Here is a 21,928-nt window from a genome sequence, read left to right as displayed (position 1 = left end):
AACTTAGCTGTGAGGATGCTGTGGGGGACTGTGTCAAAGGCTTTACTGAAGTCAAGGTAGACCACACCACCGCTCTGCCATCATCCATCCACCTTGTTACATTCTCATAAAAGGCTATGAGGTTGGTCAAGCATGACTTACCCTTGGTAAAGCCATGCTGACTGCCCCTAATAACCCTCTTATCCTTGATATGCCTTGAGATGGCACCAAGGACAAGCTGTTCCATTACTTTCCCAGGGACAGAGGTGAGGCTGACCAGTCTATAATTACCCAGGTCCTCCTTCTTGCCCTTTTTGAAAACTGGAGTGACATTTGCTTTCCTCCAATTCTCAGGCACCTCTCGCATTTCCCAAGACTTGGCAAAGATGATGGAGGGCGGTCCAGCAATGACTTCAGCCAGCTCCCTCAGCACCCACGGATGCATCCGATCTGGATCCATGGATTTATGGATGTCCAGACTATTCAATTGCTCCCTAACCCAGTCCTCATCAACTAAAGCAAACTCGTCCATTGACCTGGCTTCATCTGGGGTCTCAGGGGTACAGGGCTCCCCAGGACAGCCGCCGGCAGAGTAGACAAAGAAGGCATTCAGTAATTCTGCCTTCTCTGTATCTTCTGCCACCAGGGCACCCACCCCATTCATCAGTGGGCCTACATTGCCTCTGGTATTAGTTTTATCTGCTATGTATTTGAAAAAGTTCTTTTTGCTGTCCTTGACCCCTCTCGCCAGCTGTAATTCTAAGGAGGCCTTGGCTATCCTAGCTGCCTTCCTACATCCTCTAACAGCAGCCTTATATTCTTCACAAGTGGCCAGCCCCTGCTTCCATGACCTGTAAACTCCCCTCTTCTGCTTCAGCATACCCAACAGATCCCTATTCAACCACGCAGGCCTCCTGGCTCCCTTCCTTGACTTCCTACGTGTGGGGATGCTCTGATCCTGAGTGTGGAAGAAGCAATCTCTGAATGCAATCCAGCTATCTTGGGCCCCTTTACCTTCAAGCAGTCTTGCCCATGGGATTTCCCCCAGCAATTGCTTGAAAAGGCCAAAGTTAGCCCTGCTAAAGTCCAGGGTTGCAATTCTACTTGCTACTCTGTTCCTGCCACCCAAGATGCTGAACTCCACCATCTCGTGGTCACTGCAACCAAGGCAGCCCTCAACCTTTACTGCTTCGACCAGACCCTCCTTGTTAGTGAGGATGAGATCCAGCAGTGCACCTCTCCTAGTCGGCTCCTCCACCATCTGCATGAGGAAGTTATCATCAATGCACTGGAGGAACCTCCTGGACTGTGGCTGGCTGGCTGAATGGTCCTTCCAGCAAACATCAGGGAAGTCAAAATCCCCCACAACAACCAGGGCCTGTGACTGTGAGGCCACTCTCAGCTGCCCATAGAAGACCTCATCAACTTCCTCAGCTTGATCTGGTGGCCTGTAATAGATGCCCACAACAGTGTCACCCCTGCCAGCCTGTCCCTTGGTCCTGACCCATACACTCTCAACTCGCTCGTCATCCATTCCTGGGCAGAATTTAGTACATTGCAGTTGCTCTCTCACATAGAGAGCAACTCCACCACCACGCCTGGCTGGCCTGTCTTTCCTGAAAAGGGCATAGCCATCCATGACCACATTCCAGTCATGTGAACTGTCCCACCATGTTTCTGTAATTGCCACCAGATCATAATCTCCCGACCGAACATAGGATTCTAACTCCTGCTTATTCCCCATGCTGTGCGCATTGGTGTACAGGCATTTCAGGGAGTGAGCAGAGCACACCAATTTCTCCCTAGGGCATAGGAGGCCACCTGGTCCTCATCAGTTTTAGAATGCTGCCCCACTGGGACAAGCCCAGCTACAACCCCATCCCCCTTCAAGCCTAGTTTAAAGCTTTCCAAATGAGCCCAGCTAATTCCTGCCCCAGCGAGATAAACCTTTCCCACGTAACACTGTCCAGACTGGAGTCTTATAAAACCAACCATTATCAAAAAATCCAAAGCCCTGCTTGTAGCACCAGTCTTGGAGCCAACCATTTAGAGACTGAATTTTCCTATTCCATCCCACATCATCACTAGAAGATGGAAGGAGTGAAGAGAAGATCACTTGAGACCCTGAGTCTTTCACCATCCTTCCCAAGACCTTGAAATCATTCTTCATTCCTCTCAGACTACAGGAAGCAGCTTCCTCCCCATCTGTCTGGAAGACCAGCAGCGGGTAGTAGTCTGTCGGGCGCACCAGTTTGGGGAGCTCTCTAGCAATATCCTTGATCCGGGCTCCAGGTAGACTACAGACTTCCCTAAGATGAGGGTCAACTCTGCATATTGGGCCCTCTGTTCCTTTCAGAAGGGAATTTCCTATTACAATCACTCTTCTTTCTTTCTTATCAGAGGCAGTCTTAAGTTGTGAAGTCAACCGCCTCTTCCTATGCTATCTTGTAGGCAGGCTTGGCACCACCTCCTCACCTACCTCTTCTTCAAGATCCAGGGCCTCAAACCTATTACAGAGGGGCACCTGGGGAGGCAAAGCAGGCAGGGAGGGGGGATGCCCGTGACGCCGAACCGGAATACGCTTCCAACCCTTGTCGTCTTTTAGGTCCCCTACCTCTGCCCGACAGCAACGAGGGTGGGGCAGTCTCAGGACTTCCGCCTCTGTCCGAGAAGGCAGGAGGTCCATCTCCTTTTGGGGGATACCTCCCTGGGGCCTTTCCGACTGGCACGTCAGGGTGTTACTCCACCAGTCGATCTCCCTTTCGCACTCCCTGATGGTCCTCAGCGTCTCAACCTCCTCCTTAAGTTTCACAACCATGTCGAGCAGGTCTTGCCCCTGCTCACACCTCACACAGGTGGAGAGCTGGCCTCCCTCCCCCGGCAGCAGCAGGCTCTGGCACTCCCTGCAGCCGGAGACCTGAACAGCCACCGTTCGGGACAGAACCTCCTCAGTCTGCATTGCCACAGTCTGTTTGAGACAAGCTCTCCTCCTGGAGGCGACCATGGTCGTCAGCAGTCTGGGATGCTGGCAGTAAGTCAGAGGGGCTGACAAGCGACAAGTGCTCTCTGCACCCCGCTGCACAAGCTACCACACCCGCTGCTGCAGCACAGTGTGGGTGGGACTCACCCACTACACAAGCTGGTTGCTCCTCCCTGCACCTAGTGGCTGCCCTCCCAAAGGCTTTTTCAAGGCAAGGGGAGGGGGTGTGGTCGCCGTTACCGTGGGAACGCCCCCCGCCACGTCAGCCGCTCTCTCGCAATGGCTGCCAGGGCTGCGGGGATCGGGACCGCCGGGAATCAGGCTGTCCCTGTACGTTTCCTCCTGAGCTTCCTAATCTCGGCTGAACCTCGTGGTCGGCTGAACCCCGCCGGCTCCGGCTCTCGCTGGGCTGGCTCCGATCAGCTGACTGAATGAATAGTCCAGTATCAGTGGCAAAACTCATGTTCCTCCACAGGAAAAAACATACAGGAAGGTATTCGGTAAACTCCTACAGTGCAAACTTAGGAAAGAACTGAAATAATGAACAACAGGCTATCATGTATTGATATGGACATTATTATCACTGAGAAGGCTATAATGTATGTATTATGTATTAATATGCATGTAAATGGTAATGCTGCTCTGAGTACTAAGGGGATGTTGATTACACTTCTGTGCACACTTACACAGTCCAGCGTGGCCCTGTGTAAACTGAAGTGGCTTCAGTGAAGAGCCTTGAAAATAATAAATGGATTGGGAAATATGCGAGCTAATGAAAAAATTAAATTTGAAGAGGAGGAGTTTAAGAGGTTATAGTAGTTTTTACAGGTGTGATTCATTTTGTCTTATGTTGACCATCTACACAGGCCAACAAGGCTCTGCCTCCAGGCAGTGGAAGAGTTAGGTAGGTCTAGAGATTGATTAACACTATACTAGGGTAGTTTATCATGAGACAAATTTCCTCTTGACATGTCTGTCCCTCTCCAAGGACACCTAACTAATTGACTTAGACTAGATAAACTTTCAGATGATTAGAACTAGCAAAATAAGTCACACTCCAAGCATGTACCTAAGGAGCGAAGAACTACTCATAGAGTTCTTCAGTGAAGGTGAGAGAAGTGCTAACTAATACTTCTAACCCAGAAGAAAAGGAGAAAAAAATACAAATCTTTCCTGTAAACTTAACACTTGGTTATTTTGTAAAGACTGTGGGATCTTGTCTTCATTCTTGAGAAGCAGCCAGGAGATTGTGAGTTCAAGGTGAATTGGCTCCTTTGCTCTTCCATGACTCTGCAAAGGTCTGTGTTGTCCTGCTCATTCTCCATATGCCTTTCATTACTGCCCCTCAGTGCCCTGAGGCAAAGCTAATACAGCTTCCTGAATGGGCATGGAGAACCCTTTTACATAGAAAGATAAAGGCCTTGGTAATCATTAATGTCATAGCACAGATTTTAAGCACCCATAGACATAAACAGCAACAGCTGCATGCTGGCCCAGAATCAAGTTTTTATCTTACAATTTCCCATTGCACTCTGTGGTTTCTAAATATTCAAAATCCAGGCATTGCAAAGTGCTGAGTTTAATCCATATCTTTCTGTGCTAAATCCTCTGGGGTCACAACTTGATCCAGTTCTTTGGGACTTCAGGTAGATTTTCTATACTCATGTTATTTCTCTTTCTATTATATACACAGTTTTCATTCTTCCCAGGCCTAAACTTTCTCCAAAATCTTTAATTACCCTATAAATTCCCAAGTCCAGACCCTCATCAACTTTACCTTTTATGCTTCCTTTAACTCATTTCCATAAAAGAAAAACTTCTTCCACAGAATTAAAAAAATATATCTGTATCCACTAACTAGATGCACACTAATTTTATAGTAAACATTAAATATACAATATATTTAATGTTGCATGTATTAAATATATTCTAGTAGAATATAGATCTAAAGATAAGCAGGACTTTTTATATTGTCTTCATGCTATTTTTTGTCTCTGAGTTCTTAGGTCTGTCTTCACCTATTGTCTTCCATTTTAAATCCTGCTTCTTTTGAAACGCTTGGTTATTTTAATAAGCTTAACTTGCAAAGGTGTTTTGTTTATATTAGCACTTCTCTACAGAGCAGCTAGAATAACTCATAAGTCTCATTGTTTTCTGCAAAAAGGAGCTGCTGCATTCACTTTATATTTACAAATCTCCTACAGAAGCCAATCTTCTAGTTTCAATGAAAAAAATTATTTTGAGATTAGGTACACTGGAATTTTAACTACTGTCATATACAGACAGTGAAAATAGTTTTCAGATAAACTAATTATTCAATCTCCTCTCCTGTTTCTCACGATCAGTATTTTGGTTTCATGAAGTAGCCAGCAGGTAGGTAGTGTTACTCTGGGCTGTATTTCACAAAAGGTAGATTTTAGAGGAGTTCAGTACCAGACAGCATGTTTTAAAATTCCATTACTTCACAGAGATGAGCAGGACAGCACCAGGCGACCTCCTCAGCTCAAGGTGATCTAGCTTCTTGTTGCTGCTGACTGCGTTGAACAGAGTTTTCAGAGCTGAGAGGAACTTCAACTATTTCACCTGAAGACTTCACCTGGTCCTAGGTCTACCTTCATGTACTAGATTCGTGAATCAGAATATCATCTAGAATCTAGAATATCATCAACCATCTAGGTTGCAGCATGAAACAAAATTTTGTCATGTTCAAATACCTGACCCTACTGTCTGCATGCCTGGGAGAAGGACTGCAGCGATCTTTCATCTTCTGTCAGTTATCATTTCAAAACAGATGGCAGAAAAAATCAAGGTGAGCCTTCTGTATTTTCTCTGTTGGAGTTAAGATCTTGGTCCTGAGCCACCAGTTGCATTTGACTGACTGGCTACTTTGTGTATGCAGTGGCCATTGCTTTCTCTCATGCCTTTCTGGGGAGTGGTTGATACCTGATGGTAAAATGTCAGATGTTTGTAACTCATTCTATGGAGGCACTTGGAGTAGGGTACTCAGCAAGGCTACTTTCATCTGCTTTACTTGTTCAGATAGGCATCCTTATATTTCAAATGTTCTACTAGAACTCCAAATGTTGTCCTGGGATCAGACCATGCACAGATGTGAATCTGTACTCTTTTTGAAATCATGTCTGCTTCCCTAACATCCTTTGTCTGTCTTGCTTTGCATTATTTTCTTCTGGTTCCCTATTGTTGGCATGGTTGAGTGGGCCTGAACTTCCACAGTCTTTACTCCTGTTACCTGCATGTATCTGCATTATAAGCACAGTGGTCAGGGAAAATGCTATGATGTCTGTCTGAATGCAGTAGCACTGCTTACTGCTGTTGTTTATATTGTGCATATGGCTAGTTCAGATGTGGGTTAGTCCATCTGCTACGTCTCTCTGCCAGTTTGGAGACAGGTCACAAAACGAATTTCATTGTTTGCATTTTTTCAGTATTATTGCAGACCATGATGTGAGGGGTGAGTTTATAGCCATCTGCAACTTCTGCCACATTTTTTTTGCTTGGCTTATTGCTTATCACTGATGTATTTTGTGGTCTTGTTCCAGTGACTGTCAGAGTCAGTGGAGAGATTCATACTGGTGTCTAGGAATTGTTTGCTGGCAGCCTGTGATATGGCTTTTAGTGCTATTCTAAAATACCTGGGTTTGAAAAAATGTTTTCGTTTTCATGCATGATTTTAGATGAAAAGAACATTAACATGTGCAAAAAGTTCACTAAAGTTGGACAGACTTTTGTCTAAGCCACACAGGTTTCTAGAACTGGTACCTGTCTGGAGATACCTGGACAAAGATACAAGAAATATCTTATCTGGTAATTCTTTGACAAATAGATGTGACTTTTAAGTTATGTCAGTCAAGTGAAGCAAGCGAAGCAATTCTGTCAGACAGGACTTATGAATTCACAGTCATAAATGCCTTAGCACTGACATAAGATTTTAATAAACTAAGTATATTTGCATACTTTCATTCTTGGAGAATATGTACAGACAATGCCAGAAAGAAATGGCATTTCAAAATTGATTAGTGATTTCAAATACCCTGAGTTCATTAGAACAGTCAGCATTTTGCCTGGGATTGACTGACCAAAAAAAAATATCAGAGATAAGCAAAGTAAACCCACTATGATTAATTAGCAAATATATGTGATATTTCTGGAAAAAACCCTGACACTTTCATAGGAGACTCTGGGACAGTAAACATATAACCTTGGGGCTTGCCCAACGAGGGAATGTATTCTGAAGTGAGATTCTTACATGTACCTGTATCTTTTAAACTGGCACTCAGAAGTCATATCCCCATGAACAGTGGCTTCTACTGCATTATAAAATATCAGTCCCTTGGGAAACAGGTATTGGCTTTCCCCTGAAGAAGGTGTTTCACAGTGTGGATTAGTACTCCATTCCACAGCTGGCAGGCTCTGGGGTCTCTAGACTTGGTCCCATGGTGAATGGTGAGAGATCTCACAGAAGCTAGCCTGTAGCCACTGAACCATAAACTGCAGAGTCAGACTACTAAAACCCTCTGTTCTGCCCTCAAGCTGTCTCCCGGGCAAAGCCAGCACCATTTTCACACCCCTGGGATACTACAATGCAGTTTTCTAGGCTGCAGTGTTAGTGCAAACTATGTGTAAGGCTGGGCTGGCCAGTAGTGTCTGCATTTACTCACGTCCATCAAAGGGCAGAGATAAACTTGAAGGTTTCACAAGAGCTCTGTGTTGGTGGAGAGTCAGAGAGGCCTCCTGAAGCCTGAATGGTCACTGAATTCACACTGTTTCAGGTGGCTGCTACTGAACACATTGCTAATCCACGTGAGGCAATAGTGAGAGTTTGGCCTAAGAAGCTGCAGAGGAACCCAGCAAAATAAGCAGTGCTGTTGTTAACTTGAACCAACTTTCTGGCCACTTTGAATGGTACAGACCTCTTCCAGGAAACTCTGCTCTGTCTAAAAGCTTGATTTATCTTTTCTAAGATCATGCCTGGAATTTCCCATGTCACCTTTTACTTTGCATAAGCCTTTGTAAAGTAAACGGTGTTCATACTTCCTAAACTCTGTCATGGAATTTTGTGTCTAGTTCTCATCCTGTGATATGGCAGTGTTCCTAGACCTACTTTCACTGTGGTTTACTATGCTTGAAGAAGAAGCTGCAGATGTACAAGACTTGGGCAATGAAAAATACACAGGGAACTGAGGGTAAAGCCTAGATCAGGGGTGTCAAACTCATTTTCAATAGGGACCACATCAGCCTCACTTACATTTATACAGTCCTAAAATTACATTCGGCCTTTTGAAGGTGACCATGAAGCTGATGTGGCCCCCAGTGAAAATGAGTTTGACACCCCTGGCTTAGATGAAGAACTTTATGGTGACAGGAGGTTAAGATAGCACAAATACTGTAACAGGTATTCTAGAGGAGTGCATGTAGTGACATTTCATTGATCCAGACATGGAATATTGTCATGACAGTGGTTTGAAGTTGCTTGATTTCTTCATTTGGAATAGCTGTAATTTGTTTTCACTCACATCTGAAAAGTATTCATGAGACCAACCTATGCAAGGTGTCCTGAGCTCCAGATGAGTGTTGACCAATGACCATGGAAACAGGCATGGCACCTGTGAATAGGACACACTCTAATAAAGGTGAGCACAGGGATTCTGTAGACCCAGAGCATGATTCCTCAGCAGATAATCATGCAGGCATACAGTAAGCCTTATGAGGCCAGGGTACTCACTGTTAGATTTGAGGACCTTTTTAAACTTGAGGATGTTGGGACCTGGCTCTGGGGTTTATATCTTAAGATGGCACTGTGCATTCAGTATAATATTTCCCCAAATGACCAAGGTTAGATAGTACGATGTCATGGGAAGTAACTGTGTAATTTCTTTAAAACAGTTTCCAACATTTACAGCCTGCTGGTCTTCATCGTTCCACAGACTGTAAAATGCATCCTGAACAAGGACCTGTTCCAGAGGCAATGGTGTTGCTTATTTGCCAACAAATAATGTCATTCTGAATTTTAGAGGAAATTACTCTTTGTACCCTATAAATTAATCTTGAGGAACTGTTTGTCTTCAAAGCTCAGTGTTCTGGAAGATTGTGGCAAGCAATCTGCAGATGGTCATGGAGCTAACGTCACCTTCACAGTATTTTCAATTAGAAGTGTGCTGAAGATGCATGAGTGCCTATAGAAATTCTGAGAGGTGACATGGTCTTCAGAGATAAAAAATGTGGAAATCACCAAGCAAAGAATACCGGACTCCATAACCTCTGGGCGTTATGGAGGAGTGAAGATAAAATGTAAATGAGTATTAGTGTCTAGAGACAGCATAACAATAGGGCATAAAATCTAAATTATGTCATTAATTACTAAGTATGGAACAATGTTCTTTCTGAGAGGAATTGTTTTGATTATGATTAGAAATGTTTTTTAAAAAGAAGACTTTTTTGTTCATAAATGTCTGTCTTTCTTTGGCTGATGTGAAGTACATATCTCAGTTCTGTGCACTAGAAATAGTACAGGACTTGAATTTCTTACTGTGAAGAAATACTTCCAGCACTTCTAGAGGCAAGCTATAGCTTAAAATTCATACATGCCACACATAGTGTCATCCAGTTTATTTCAAAGCAGAGCTGTCACTGCATATATTCTGCAGTTAGCATTAGTCCCATGCAATTCTGCACTAATATTAATCACAGACTTCAGCAATTTTAGTTGTGCTTCAACATTATTAGTTCCCTAAAAGAGGAATTATTTGTAAACACTTGTAACAGAAATAAATACTGAAGAGAAATATCATAAGACTAACAATTTGTATCACAGGTTTCATTATATTTTAATTATTTCATCTTATTAGTGTTTTCATCTGTGTTCAAACTGTATTGTCACTACTTTTGAATAGGCAAGCAAAAAGGTGATGTGTCTCTGCTCTGCTATGATGTGCTTGTTTTCTTTCTTGTGAACAGTGTGATCTTCTATTGCATTCTCTTGACACTAGTTCTGTTCTAGCAAGATTCCTGTTCTTTTTCCAATATCTAATCATGCTCTCATCAAAGTATCAGTCCCTGAGAGAGAGGGAAGGAGGGGAGAATCACATATGTTGCATGCCAGGAGACAGAGAAGCTATTTTTATTTATAATGAAAGTGATAGAACAACATAGTTTAAATGTATGAAGCAGCAAAATGGAAAAACTCGAGTTTTATCAACAATTAGGTTATTTTTTTCCTCTATGTGTCTAGCTTTGGTAGATTCGTCTGATGCTAAAAATGATTCATAATCCAGCAAAATCAGAACACCAGATCAGTATACAATTAAAAATTATGTTCTAGTTATTACTGTAGTCCTATGAAGCCTCAGAGCCTGAACACATGTCCTGTACTTAGATCTCAGTACAGAAAAATTTTCATTGCTGGCATTTGAAAAGGCCATGGCAATTAAATGAGATAGAGGCAAAGTGTTCTACTGGCTGGTGTATACTTCCCCAGAAGGTTCATAACCTTAGCAATATCAGGACAGATTATAGATTAAGTAGTCTTCAAATAAAGTATGATCATGCCACCTTCTCTCCTTGTTGACATTGGTCATATTCTGGATCATAGTTATTGTCCAAAATGGTCCATAGGTCACACGTGTTCATGAGCTGTAAAGGGCATTTGTGTTCTCCAGCGGACTATGTAACTCAAGTCTCTTCGTGACTGAAGAATTTACATTTGGTAGAAAAAGAAGAGAAGAGTTCCCCACAATCATCCTACTTCCATGCTGCTTCTCACACTCCGACCAGCCTGTAAAACACAGCTGGATGATGCTGAACACCAGGCAATACCACACTACTCATTGCCTTGCAAATTAAAGGACAGCCAGAGAGCCAGTGTCCAGGAGGCTCCTGCTGCTGTCTGTCAGTGCAGGCAGGGGAAAGAAATGTCACAGACCTTAAATCCAGAAAAAGCATGGTGTGGCACATATTTATGTTACATGATGAGGTACTGTGCAGAATCAGAGGATGAGGAATTTGGTCTTGATCCTTCCTGGTGCAACTGAAGATCTGGTTCTGTGGGGTTGTGGTTGTTTTATTTTGTTGTTTGTGGGTTGTTTCTGTTTGCTTTTCTTTTCCGTGTTAGCTTGCCTTTGAATTCAGGAGAGGGTCTTCAGTCGAAAGTCTACTGTTCCAGGAGCACAGATAAGTAGGTAGGAAAGCAGAGACTACACAAACATAACTCTCTCTTCAGCAGGGGCTGGGGATTTGGGAGAGTGGAGAATTAAAAGAAAGGATAATCAGCTCTTTCTCAAAGTGGGAGTACTTGTATTGGTCAGTGAAATGTGGGGTTAGTAAAAGGTGTCACTCTGTTGCAAGAAGTCAGTGAAGCTGTCCGGAAGCCTCCTGAATTGGGATGTCAGAGCTATAGTGCTTCAGCATACACACAGCAAAGCGTGCTCAGGGAAGGACTGAGGTTCCTCACACATTTTCATTTAAGCTTTGCTCTTTGCCATTAGCAGAGACTTCCAGGTGACAACTGCCCTGATAGTCAGTGTAGCTCCATGTGCTTATTTTCTGTGGAACCAGCATTTACATCTTTCTTCTTTTTTTTTTTTGTTCTTTCTTTTTTTAATTGTAGTTGCAAGTCATACACCTATGCCTCACCACTACTTCTCCACTCAAAATATTTTGTCTTGGGCTGTTTTCTGAGGTTTTAAAACACTTTTTCCCCTGCCGCATCCCTTTCCTATCCACTTTTGCAGCTATAAAGCCTAAGCCTTTCTGTTCCCTTATTCAAAACCAAGATATCTTACTTCTTGCAGTCTTTACACTGTAATTTAGAGTAGTGGCATATCTGTTTATTGCTGGAGCATTATAGTAAGGCAGGATTAATGTTGATACTGGCTGTGTCAAGAACCTGACTTCAAGCCTCAAGGGATTTCTAAGCCTCCTGGCTATGTGACAAGCATTTTAAGGTCTTTGGAAAGTACAGAGTATAAACAAGAACAGGACTGAAAACGTAAACCAGTAGAAAACAAAATCAAATCAGTCTTAGAAAGAAAATGGGGGTGGGCAGGGGGGAAGGAAGGGTAAAAGCAGATGCAGAGAGCTAGGTTCAAGACCTTGGGTTAAATCTACCTCAGCTCTGCAGGTGTCTGCAGCAGGCAATGAGAGCTCATGCTCATAGCTGGAAGCTAAAACCAGATTTCCTCTTGCCAAAGAACAGTTAGAACAAATAGGCTACCTCAGCCTGCACTTTAACAATCCAAATGTTGCCAGGCTGTCCTGTTATGTGAAAGAAATTTGTTTTACATTTACTTTTTCAAAACATTGCAGCTCTGCTGTCTTTTTAGCTCAGCTTTGATAGCAGCTGGTGACTCCTTTTCTGCTTGCTGAGCAGAGGATCACTTAGACATAATATTTCTGCGATAGCCCCTGCAATGAGGACACATGCCTTGACCTCCTCTGCTTAGTTAGTGGCTCATTTTTTTTAACCCTCTCCTCAGGGGTCATGCATCATGAACTTACCCAAAAGAAAGATACTGTGACAAAATTGTTATGATGCACTGTTACACACAGGGCATGGAGACCTGAGGAGATCACCTAATTCACTGCACTGTCTGGAGGTAGGATTAACTGCACCTAAATATTTATCTGAACTGTTCTTAATGGCACCTGAAGATACATCTTAACAGACACCTACTGCAATCCTCCAGTACTTCATTGTCTTCTGTTTAAGAACCTTTTTTTCATTATGGATATTAGGAATTTAATCCCTGCAGCTGCTTTTTGCATGTTTTAATATTTTCAGCAGATTTTCCCTCAGACTTCTCTAGGTTATACAACCCATTTCCTTTGATTCTTTCTTACAGATTATGTTTTCATGCCCTTTAATTATTCGAATTTCTCTCATCTATACCTTCTCCAGTAAGCGAACATCTTTCTTGAGCTCTAAACTGATCACCCTATTCCAGCTGAACCTTTACTAATGCTGAATAATGTGGAGGGATTGCTTCAGGTACCTCCTGATGCCCCAAGTATCACATTTAGCTTTCTCATACCAACATGATGCTATTGACTTATGCTCCACTGTGACTCACTGTAACCCCCATATCTCCTCCTGGTGAAGATTTGTATTTGTATAGCTGATTATTCTTTCCGGTCTGATGCATCTTTCAGGTGTCCTTTCTGTTTACTTTAGGCAATACTTTCAATTTATCAGGATTGCTATGGATACTTATTCGTATTAGCAGTCCCTCCTGCTTAATGCCACAGTAAGCATTTTCTGTTTTCCATCAGCTTGGTCATCAGTGAAAATATGAAGGACCCCAGCTCCCGTTTTGACAGTGTTTACTAGCAGCTACTCTCTGAAAGCAGTTGCTTACTCACCGCTCAGAAGTTCCACCCAGACCATGTTTTCTCATTTTATTTGTGAGGATACAACTGGAGAGACTATGTTTAGAGCATCCCTGTATATCCTATTGATCTCCACAGCTCCTGTGCAGTTATACCTGGATCTGGGTTCTCTGAGTTAAAAATATACTCATTTTTTTGTGTGTGTGCACAGTATATTGATCTGTACCCATGACAGAAGAATATCAGCAAGAAGGGAAATATTTACAGTGCAAATAAGAGTAATGGTGCAACACTGGAATTTGTTATTGCTGATCTCAGTAACCAGTTCAACATGTGCTTCAACATTATTAGTTCTCTAAAAGAGGAATTCTTTGTAAACACTTGTAACAGAAATAAATATTGAAGAGAAATATCATAAGACTAACAATTTGTATCACAGGTTTCATTATATGATAATTATTTCATATTTGGTATGTGGGTAGTGATTTGTCATGTGAAAGGAATAGGGAGTCATCCTAACCCTGACTTATGAGATCATCTTAAGTTACTAAAATTGCTTACATTTATAGTAATTGGGCTTTATGCTGTGAAAAAAAACCAGGGGACTAGGGAGGAAAATAAAGTACTGACAGAATGAGAAGCATGCACCAGAAACACTGTTAATTTTTTTTTCCCTTATAACTTGGTTTCCTTTCTTATCACATACATGAGAGGGAGGTACGGATACTGGTAAGAGAGATCACAAAACGAGTAAGGATTTTTGGTACAGACGTAGTTTCAGCTGATGAAGTTTTGCCTGAAAAACAGCTCACTGAACAATTTGCTATTTTACAGATATTCACAACCGTTGGGGTTTTTTTCTTGCACAAGCAGAGAAAAAGACCAGGAATTTGTGAGAATCCAACTGAAATAAGCAGGCACTAAAGAAAGACAGAAGAGTAGCTCTGCAGGCTGCAGATTCACAAAGCCTATCTGGTTTCTGGCTTGGTGTCCTGGTTTTGTTAAAAACAAGTTTCTCTTTCAGTGAATTTTGCCTGTCAGCTAAAGCCTTCATATTAACTGCATTTTCCTGGAGAACCAGACACATGTTTTGGTAAACCTAGCAATGGAATGCAAACTTATTGATAAGCGTGGATGGACATCTCGCGAGAGGGGCGACGAGAAACTGGTGACCAAGAAACCGACCAACTGTGAATAACATTCCATTCACGGGAATACTTCCTATAAAAGTGGTAGATCACGAGGATGTCGTCCCTTTTTGTCCCTTTTTCCCTTTTGCCTTTGCTTTTTCCCTTCTGCTTATGGCCGACATTAGGAGAGGACCTTGCTAGTTGTCCCTGCAAACTGAGGCCTAGTGACAGACTGAATCCAGCTCCAATTGGCTGCAGAGTCCAATCCAGGACTTCGGGTGCCGGCTCTGCAGTTGCTGAGACTTTCAAGATTGGTTTTGTATATTTTGTATTATTTTCTCTATTCTTATTAGTAGCATTAGTAAAACATCGTTAATTTTTCCAACTCTCTTCTCTCTGTCCTTCTTTCCCTCCCGATCACCTGTCCTGAGTGGGAAGGGGGGAGAGGGAGGGGAAAAAAGGGGGAAGTGGGGGGGAAGAGGGGGTTAACAATACATCTGCCAGGGTTTTATTGTCACCCCGCAATCTTAACCCTCGACACTTGGTTTTAGCCTATGTGTTCTTTTGTTTTGTTTTGTTTTGTTTCAAAATGTCTCTTTCCCTTCTGGACTCTGTCTATAGCATGGTTGCAGACAGTTCTTCCTTGGAGGCATTACTTTGCATCTGGTCTTCTACCTGTCACTGATTCTCAGCTGTAAAGACTTAAATATCATCTAAATATGAAGCTGAAGGTGGATGGCAAAAACTGCTCTTCAAAAGCCTTGGCTGTTAACTGAATATCTGAACTTTGTGTCCTCTTTACTTGTCCCAGCTGCATAAACTCGGATGCTGTTAAGACAGACTCTCCTGGCTGAAGTTGTAGATTGGCAGTGTCGACCTTGTTTGTCCCTGGCCAAACCTCATGTCATCTTACTTTAAGTACAAGAAGCAAGAGCTCATAGTCATGGTATTTCACAAAATGTCACGAAATGACAAGAGTGTTAGAGCAACTCTGTTGTTAACATAAATCACTGTGCCATCTGCAGCATGGGTAGAGGCCATCTGCACACGGACCCTGCAGCACAGGCTTACTCTAACCACCAAATTTTTAGTTCAGCCCTGGGGCAGCAAGCTAGGAACAGTTTATAAATCTAACCTTTCCATTCCCTGTCAGGGCTTCAACAGGGCATTTGTCACCTCCTGATCCCTCTTTCATACCCATGCAAATTTTCACCATCCCACAGCCGGCAACAGGACACCCTCAATGTAAAGTTGCTTTTGTAGAAGTTTGCTGTCCCAAACATTTCTCCATCCCAGGAGGCTTGGGAGTGTAAAAACATTGTGGGCACGATTTGGGGTTATGTCAGGCTTTTCCATCAGTATGGTATGATATTGCTGGCAGCTTCATGTGTAATAAGAAAAGTGGAATGTGGTGATTTTGCCTTTTCGTGTCTTGAATATTTAAGGACCACTTGTGTTCCTTTCTGCTGTCTAGACTTATCCCCTGGTGCTATCCAGGATGCTCACATTCTTCATCCTTCTAAGCTGACACAGGCACTGCTTGTGATACCTAGTATAACTTTTACAGTGTCAAATACACACAGTTTTTAAAAGCCTGACTTTGTTTGACAAAATTGCAAGCCCTCACATGTGACTTAATTGCAATCCACTGATTTGGGGTTTGCTGCTAGCATAAAGCTCTCTTCCACTTATTTCTGCCTACTCTACAGCCTGCCTGATCTCACAGAAGGGATGGAGATAACTGGGAAACACACTTTGCACTTGATGCAAACATGCCACATTTCCCTTGCTGAGCACAAAACTTGCATAGAAGCCTGCATCTTCATGCCTTCCACGGCACTTTGCTTGTGCAATGGCCCTCCTCCCCATCACACAGCCTCCGCAATTCTCTCCCCATCACAGAATGTCAGGGATGGGAAGGGACCTTGAAATATCATCTAGCCCAATCCCCCTACTGGAGCAGGAACACCTGGATGAGGTTACACAGGAAGTCGTCCAGGTCAGTTTTGAATGTTTCCAGAGAAGGAGACTCCACAATCTCCCAGCACAGCTTTCTGCAGCCATGCAGCAAAATGTGGCACATGCATCCTCTGTTCTGTGTGCCTGTACTATACTGTGTCTCATTCTGGAGATGAAGGTCATAGAATCATAGAACAGAATCACAGAATCATTTTGGTTGAAAAAGACCCTCAGGATCATCTAGCTCTAAACCATGTCCCTAAGAACCTCGTATTTTAAACCCCTCCAGGGATGGTGACTCCATCACTTCCCTGGGCAGCCTGTTCCAACATCTGACAACCCGTTCTGTGAAGAAATTTTTCCTAATATCTGACCTGAACCTCCCCTGGCACAACTTGGGGGCATTTCCTCTTGTCTGTGGGATCTTTTTAGATTGGGATGTGACACAGACCTGAAGTGAGCTTCCCTGGCTGTGTGGACCTACACAAAGAGTGTCTGATTCCATACTCATCCTGCAATGGTAGCCAGATGCACAAAACACCTCCAGCCCTGCTAACGTAGCCTAGCCAAGGTGGATCCACCAGCAGCCTTATGTACCATACACAGCAGCCGACACCGTGGACACAGAACAAAAGTCACCTTCAAACAGCTTTCGAAAGACACCGTTTTTTCAGCTTATGAGGAACCTGGCTATTAACCCGAGCTGTGAAAAAACAGAAGAGTAGCTTTGCCTTCCCGGCTCCTTCCTTGCAGGGCCGGGCCAGGTGCGCTGTGTCCCGCCGCAGCTACCGCTGCTCGGCCCGGGAGCGGCGGTACGTGAGCTCCACCTAAAGGCTCAGCCCCAGCCCCAGCCTCAGCTCCCTCCCGGGAAGAGAGGAGGGAGCCGCAGGGGTTTAATCACGCCTGAGTCTCAGGCTGTGCTCCGCCTCCAGGGAACAGAGTAGGCTACTCAGCAAAATGGGGGAGCAGTCACTGAAGTCCTTTTCTCTCCATTGCAGCCAGGTGTACTGCTGACCTAGCATCATTTTGTGTTTATCACCTTTCATTTTACTGTGTTCAAGGTTATCATCTGTGCTGTTATTTTGTTTGACAGTGATGGCACTATTAGGTTGAAACACATAAAAATATATTTGTGAATATATAAAAGTAGATTTGAGGGTGTCTGTGTATGATTATCTTTTATATCTCATTGAAGGGCTGCAATTTAAATAACTTCCCATAAAACTGTGGTTATCAAAGCTAGAAATTATAGCTTTTCCCATCCTAGGAGTCTCACACTCCCTCTGTCTGTGTGTGCATGTATGTGTGTGCACATGCACATACACCTGTATCTAGAATTACAGTTTAATGGAAATAACACTGTAGTCATTAGTGAGTTTCCAGTCCCAGTGTCCTGGACTCTACGGTGCCTGCAGATGAAAAGCCAAGATTAGCACATCATCCGATCTTTGAAATAAGATGCAAAAGGGAAAATAATTCTTCATTATACAGGAGGATGATGCATGTATTTCTCCCCCGAGGCTGTTTCCAAATTGGAGAGTATAGAGGAAGAAAGGTGTACTACCAGCTCCTTATTGTTCAAGGCCTTAAAGGCAACAGCAAATATAAACAAAGAAACAAAATGGGAGAAATTAGGAATCACAGGGATGTGTTCTCCTAGTACAGGGACTCTCGCACTTCAAAGGGAATGAAATATCTGAGGCAGTAGCAACTCAAGTCCCCAGAGTGACAATATTTGAACATATCTAGATCCTGCAAAATTAGAATGCCTTTTAAGTCTGCTCAGTCTTTCTGCAGCGGACCACAGGTTTCTTCTCTCAGCACCCCATTCCCAGCTACTGGGAGCATTTGAACAAGCTCTGTATGTGACAATGTGGAATGTGTATAAGAGTACCAGTGGGACCCCAGCAGAATGATTGTTTCCACGTATTAGAGCTGCAGGGTGGGTGAGGAGGAGCAGGTCAGGCAAAATGGATAAAGAAAACTTAACTGAGCATAACGCTGATTTTTTTTCTCAGTTAAAGATGGCTGACTTGTGAACACCTGATGCTGCAGACTGCCAATATCCTGAGCAGGTGTGTCGTAGAACTGGATCCTTCCCCCTCCCTTCCCTCCTTGCCTCCCACATCTCCCTCAGGCAGGAGATGAGACTTTGTGGTGCTGGACAGGGTTTATTCTGAGTGAACTTACCTATTGCTCTCCTTCGGTGCATGTAAAAGTGGAGTTAAGTCAATGCTGAGCACCTTTGAAAAATCTCACCCAGAATTCATCTAGTGTTTGTTCAATTAAGTATTAATTATGGGATCTCTTTAGCTAGAGTAAATCCCTTACTGTAATTTCACCAAAGTGTAGAATAAGGTCTCTCAGTTCCCCCAAGCACCCTCTGCTGCATTTCATCCTCTGATGTATTTTCCCACAGCTACGGTCTGGAGAAAACTGCATCTTAAAATGTAATTCCAAAAATGAGGAAAGGCACAATTTATAGACATCATACAATGTTGTTTAAGTGCAATAAATTCTCTTTGTCAACACCGTAAAGGGATCAAATCAAGAGTTGGGAAGATTTGCAATTTAAAAAATTAGAGACCCACAAAAAGTACGGATGAAAAGAGTAAACATAGACATGTAGCATCATATGGGACCACTCCGATCCCTTTTATGTAAGGAGTTTCAGAACTATATGTCTGGAATATTTATTTGGCTCCAGCAAGTGATCCTAGATGTGGCCACAGAGAGTTGCATTTGAGTAGTCAGCTGAGGGACTGAGGTGGATTTAGGTGCCTACTGTGATGCCTCACTTCAGGAGAACAATGAGGGATTCAGGCCACCTGCTTGCTAAATTTTGTCCACCGTGCCACTGGTGGTGAAAAAAGGCTCTTTCCAAGAGCAGTGGAAAGGGCCTAGGAGGGGTTTTTGCTCTTGGGGAATGGTAGAAGGCTGAGGCCGAAGGGACATGTCTGTGAAATAGAGCCTTGTTTTCTGCATATATGTACATATACATGTACATAGGAACACAGCAAAAAGATCAAAAGTTCTTACATCTAATAGTACCAAACTGCTCCTAATAAAGCTATGGGCCTGATTGCCCTTGTGAATGTTTTACTTCTGCAAAAGTATATTTATTTCATTTTCAAAGAGCAAAGCAGGCAGCAAGCATGCCATTTCAATACCTGAAATACTTGCAATGTATTTTCAATGCTATTTGTATTCTATTCTGCAAATCCAGTTTCTAATACGCTCAGAGAACTTCCTGGGATATTTTTGGCCTCAGAGTTTCCAACAGAAGTCTTTGTGACCAGCAGAGGTTATCTTTGCCTTTCCTACAGGGACTACCTGGGAACTCACATCTGCTTAAAGTCGTTTGGTATACAGAAAGCTCAAGTCCAAAGAGAAGCTTATCTTTTCTGCTGATGCTTATAGCATGCTTAGCTCATTCAGACTGCACTGTCTTTAGTGACAACCACACTGGTGGTTGCACCACCTCCCTTTTGTGCAGCTCCTGGCACGGCAGCGTGCTCACCCAAGACAGTGGAGTCTCATTTCAGACATCCCTCAACTCAAACAGGGGTTTGATCCCCATATCTTACATAGCTGGGGAATTATGCTTTCAGGGAGAGGACATTCCACCTCCCCTCCTGAGTATCAGTCATTCTGGAGGCAGAATTAGAGCCAGCAAGACAAAGCCTCTAGTGCTTAAGGTAGAGAACTAGGGAAGATAAATCCTGGCACACCACTTACTGTTGCTCCCTGGTTTAATCCTCATTTTATACAGTAATTGTCTGCACTACACAACATCAGTGCTAACTTCCATTAGGTTTTGTGTTATGAAGTCTTGTGATCTGTGTATAGGTTGCAATAGCAATTGTATATCTGAATGAAAACAGCCCTAACTCAGGAGTAGCTCTTTCAATATTCCTAGAAAAAAAAAAAATAATGAGATAAATACATGGAGATTACATGGGAATTTGATTAACTCTTTTGAAAATTTTGTTTTAATGGGCTGTGCTGTTGGTCGGCATCTGAAGGAAGTACTAATTGAGAGTGGGACAAATGATAGATGTCCTTTTGTCTTTTCATACATGTTTTTGATTCCCAGACTGTTCCCAAGTGGTCTATTAACAGAAAACAAAAAAAAAAAAGTAAAATGAAACATTTTGAAATACACATTCTTGGTGCAGGCCAAACAAAATTACTTATTCTCATTAGTGAACTCTGATCTTCTGTATTTTGAGGTACACAAAGAGTTTTCTTTGTATCATAGAACCACCAAGGACAATTTTCAGTGCATTAGCCTGCTTGCTAACATAGCTTGCAGACAAGTGATTACCTGTCCTGTTTCTTTTGGACCAAAAGTAAAGATTGTGACCCATTGCTTGCAAAATAAAAGTAATAGACTTACTATTTGGATTTCCAACTGGCTTATTTGTACACGTGCAACACTGCAAACTTACTGGGCTGCTATGTTCCAACGCAGCACTTCTGTAAGGTTATCTGCCCCAATACCTGTTAGCTATAATAAAATCTCTCTAAGGTAGCTGTCAGTCACTTTTGCCCTGTATGTAATATGTTTTATTTTTTCCTCAGACACACCCTCCCTGACTTTTTAATTGCGTTTAGATTTTTCAAAAACACTTATGGCCCAAGTCAGAGGAAAAATTCCTTACTTAGCAGAACTGTGTTTCCTAGAGAGTTTAATCCTGTTTCAGACAAATTCAGTAAGAAATCATTGCCTTTAAACATATAAGAGTAGGCACTGAAAAAACACCGAAGGGGGCTCAGAAGCATCTATTTTCTGAGATCCTAAGCACTGAGTTGAGACACACAAAGCAGCAGAGCATCTGACTACTCCCACAAAACAGTAACCTCTCATCTTTTATTTTTCTCCTCTTTCACAAAAACTTTCTGGCTGCAACCTATACAGTCCTGCCTGAGTTTCAGGGCTGCAAGGACTTGTTGAATAGCTCTCAACTAAGGCTCATGTGAATGCCCAGCACAGGCTGTGGTGTACCATGCATGCCAGTGAACTCCTCTCCATTATTGCCGTGAGTGCTGTGCCAGTAGCTTATGAAAGCCCTGATAAAGGTCACTGGGAAACAGCCAGGATCTATTGTCTGGTAGAAGTTCTGCAAGCTCAGAGGGGAAGGTGAGGTGTAAAGAAAGTCAGTGGAGATATCCCCAAGAAAGCAGTGAGTTCTTCAGTTTTATGACTCATATGAGGCTTGAACCAGGAAACCATTTTTGTGTCTATGCAGCTTTAAGTGTTTAACAGACCCCCTGAAGCTGGGAGCAGAATAATTAAAACTTGCTAGGCCATGGGCTGTTCTACTCTGGCAAATCACAGATTATTTCTGATAGGCACAAAATGCATTGGCATGATTAGTCTTTTCTCACAAGTTAAAGGTACCAGCGAAGGTCTAGTGCTTCTCTCTGGTCCCCATGAGTGCAATCCCTCCCACTGTAATGTAACACCACCACTGCTGGGATACATGGCTTTCAAAAGCAAAGCTGGACTCAGAAACTTAATCAAAAGAAAAGGGGG

This window comes from Columba livia, chromosome 1 (genome assembly GCF_036013475.1).
Source record: "Columba livia isolate bColLiv1 breed racing homer chromosome 1, bColLiv1.pat.W.v2, whole genome shotgun sequence".
Taxonomy (NCBI): Eukaryota; Metazoa; Chordata; class Aves; order Columbiformes; family Columbidae; genus Columba; species Columba livia.
The sequence above is the reverse complement of the archived record's forward strand: the minus strand, read 5'-3'. Positions refer to the sequence as shown.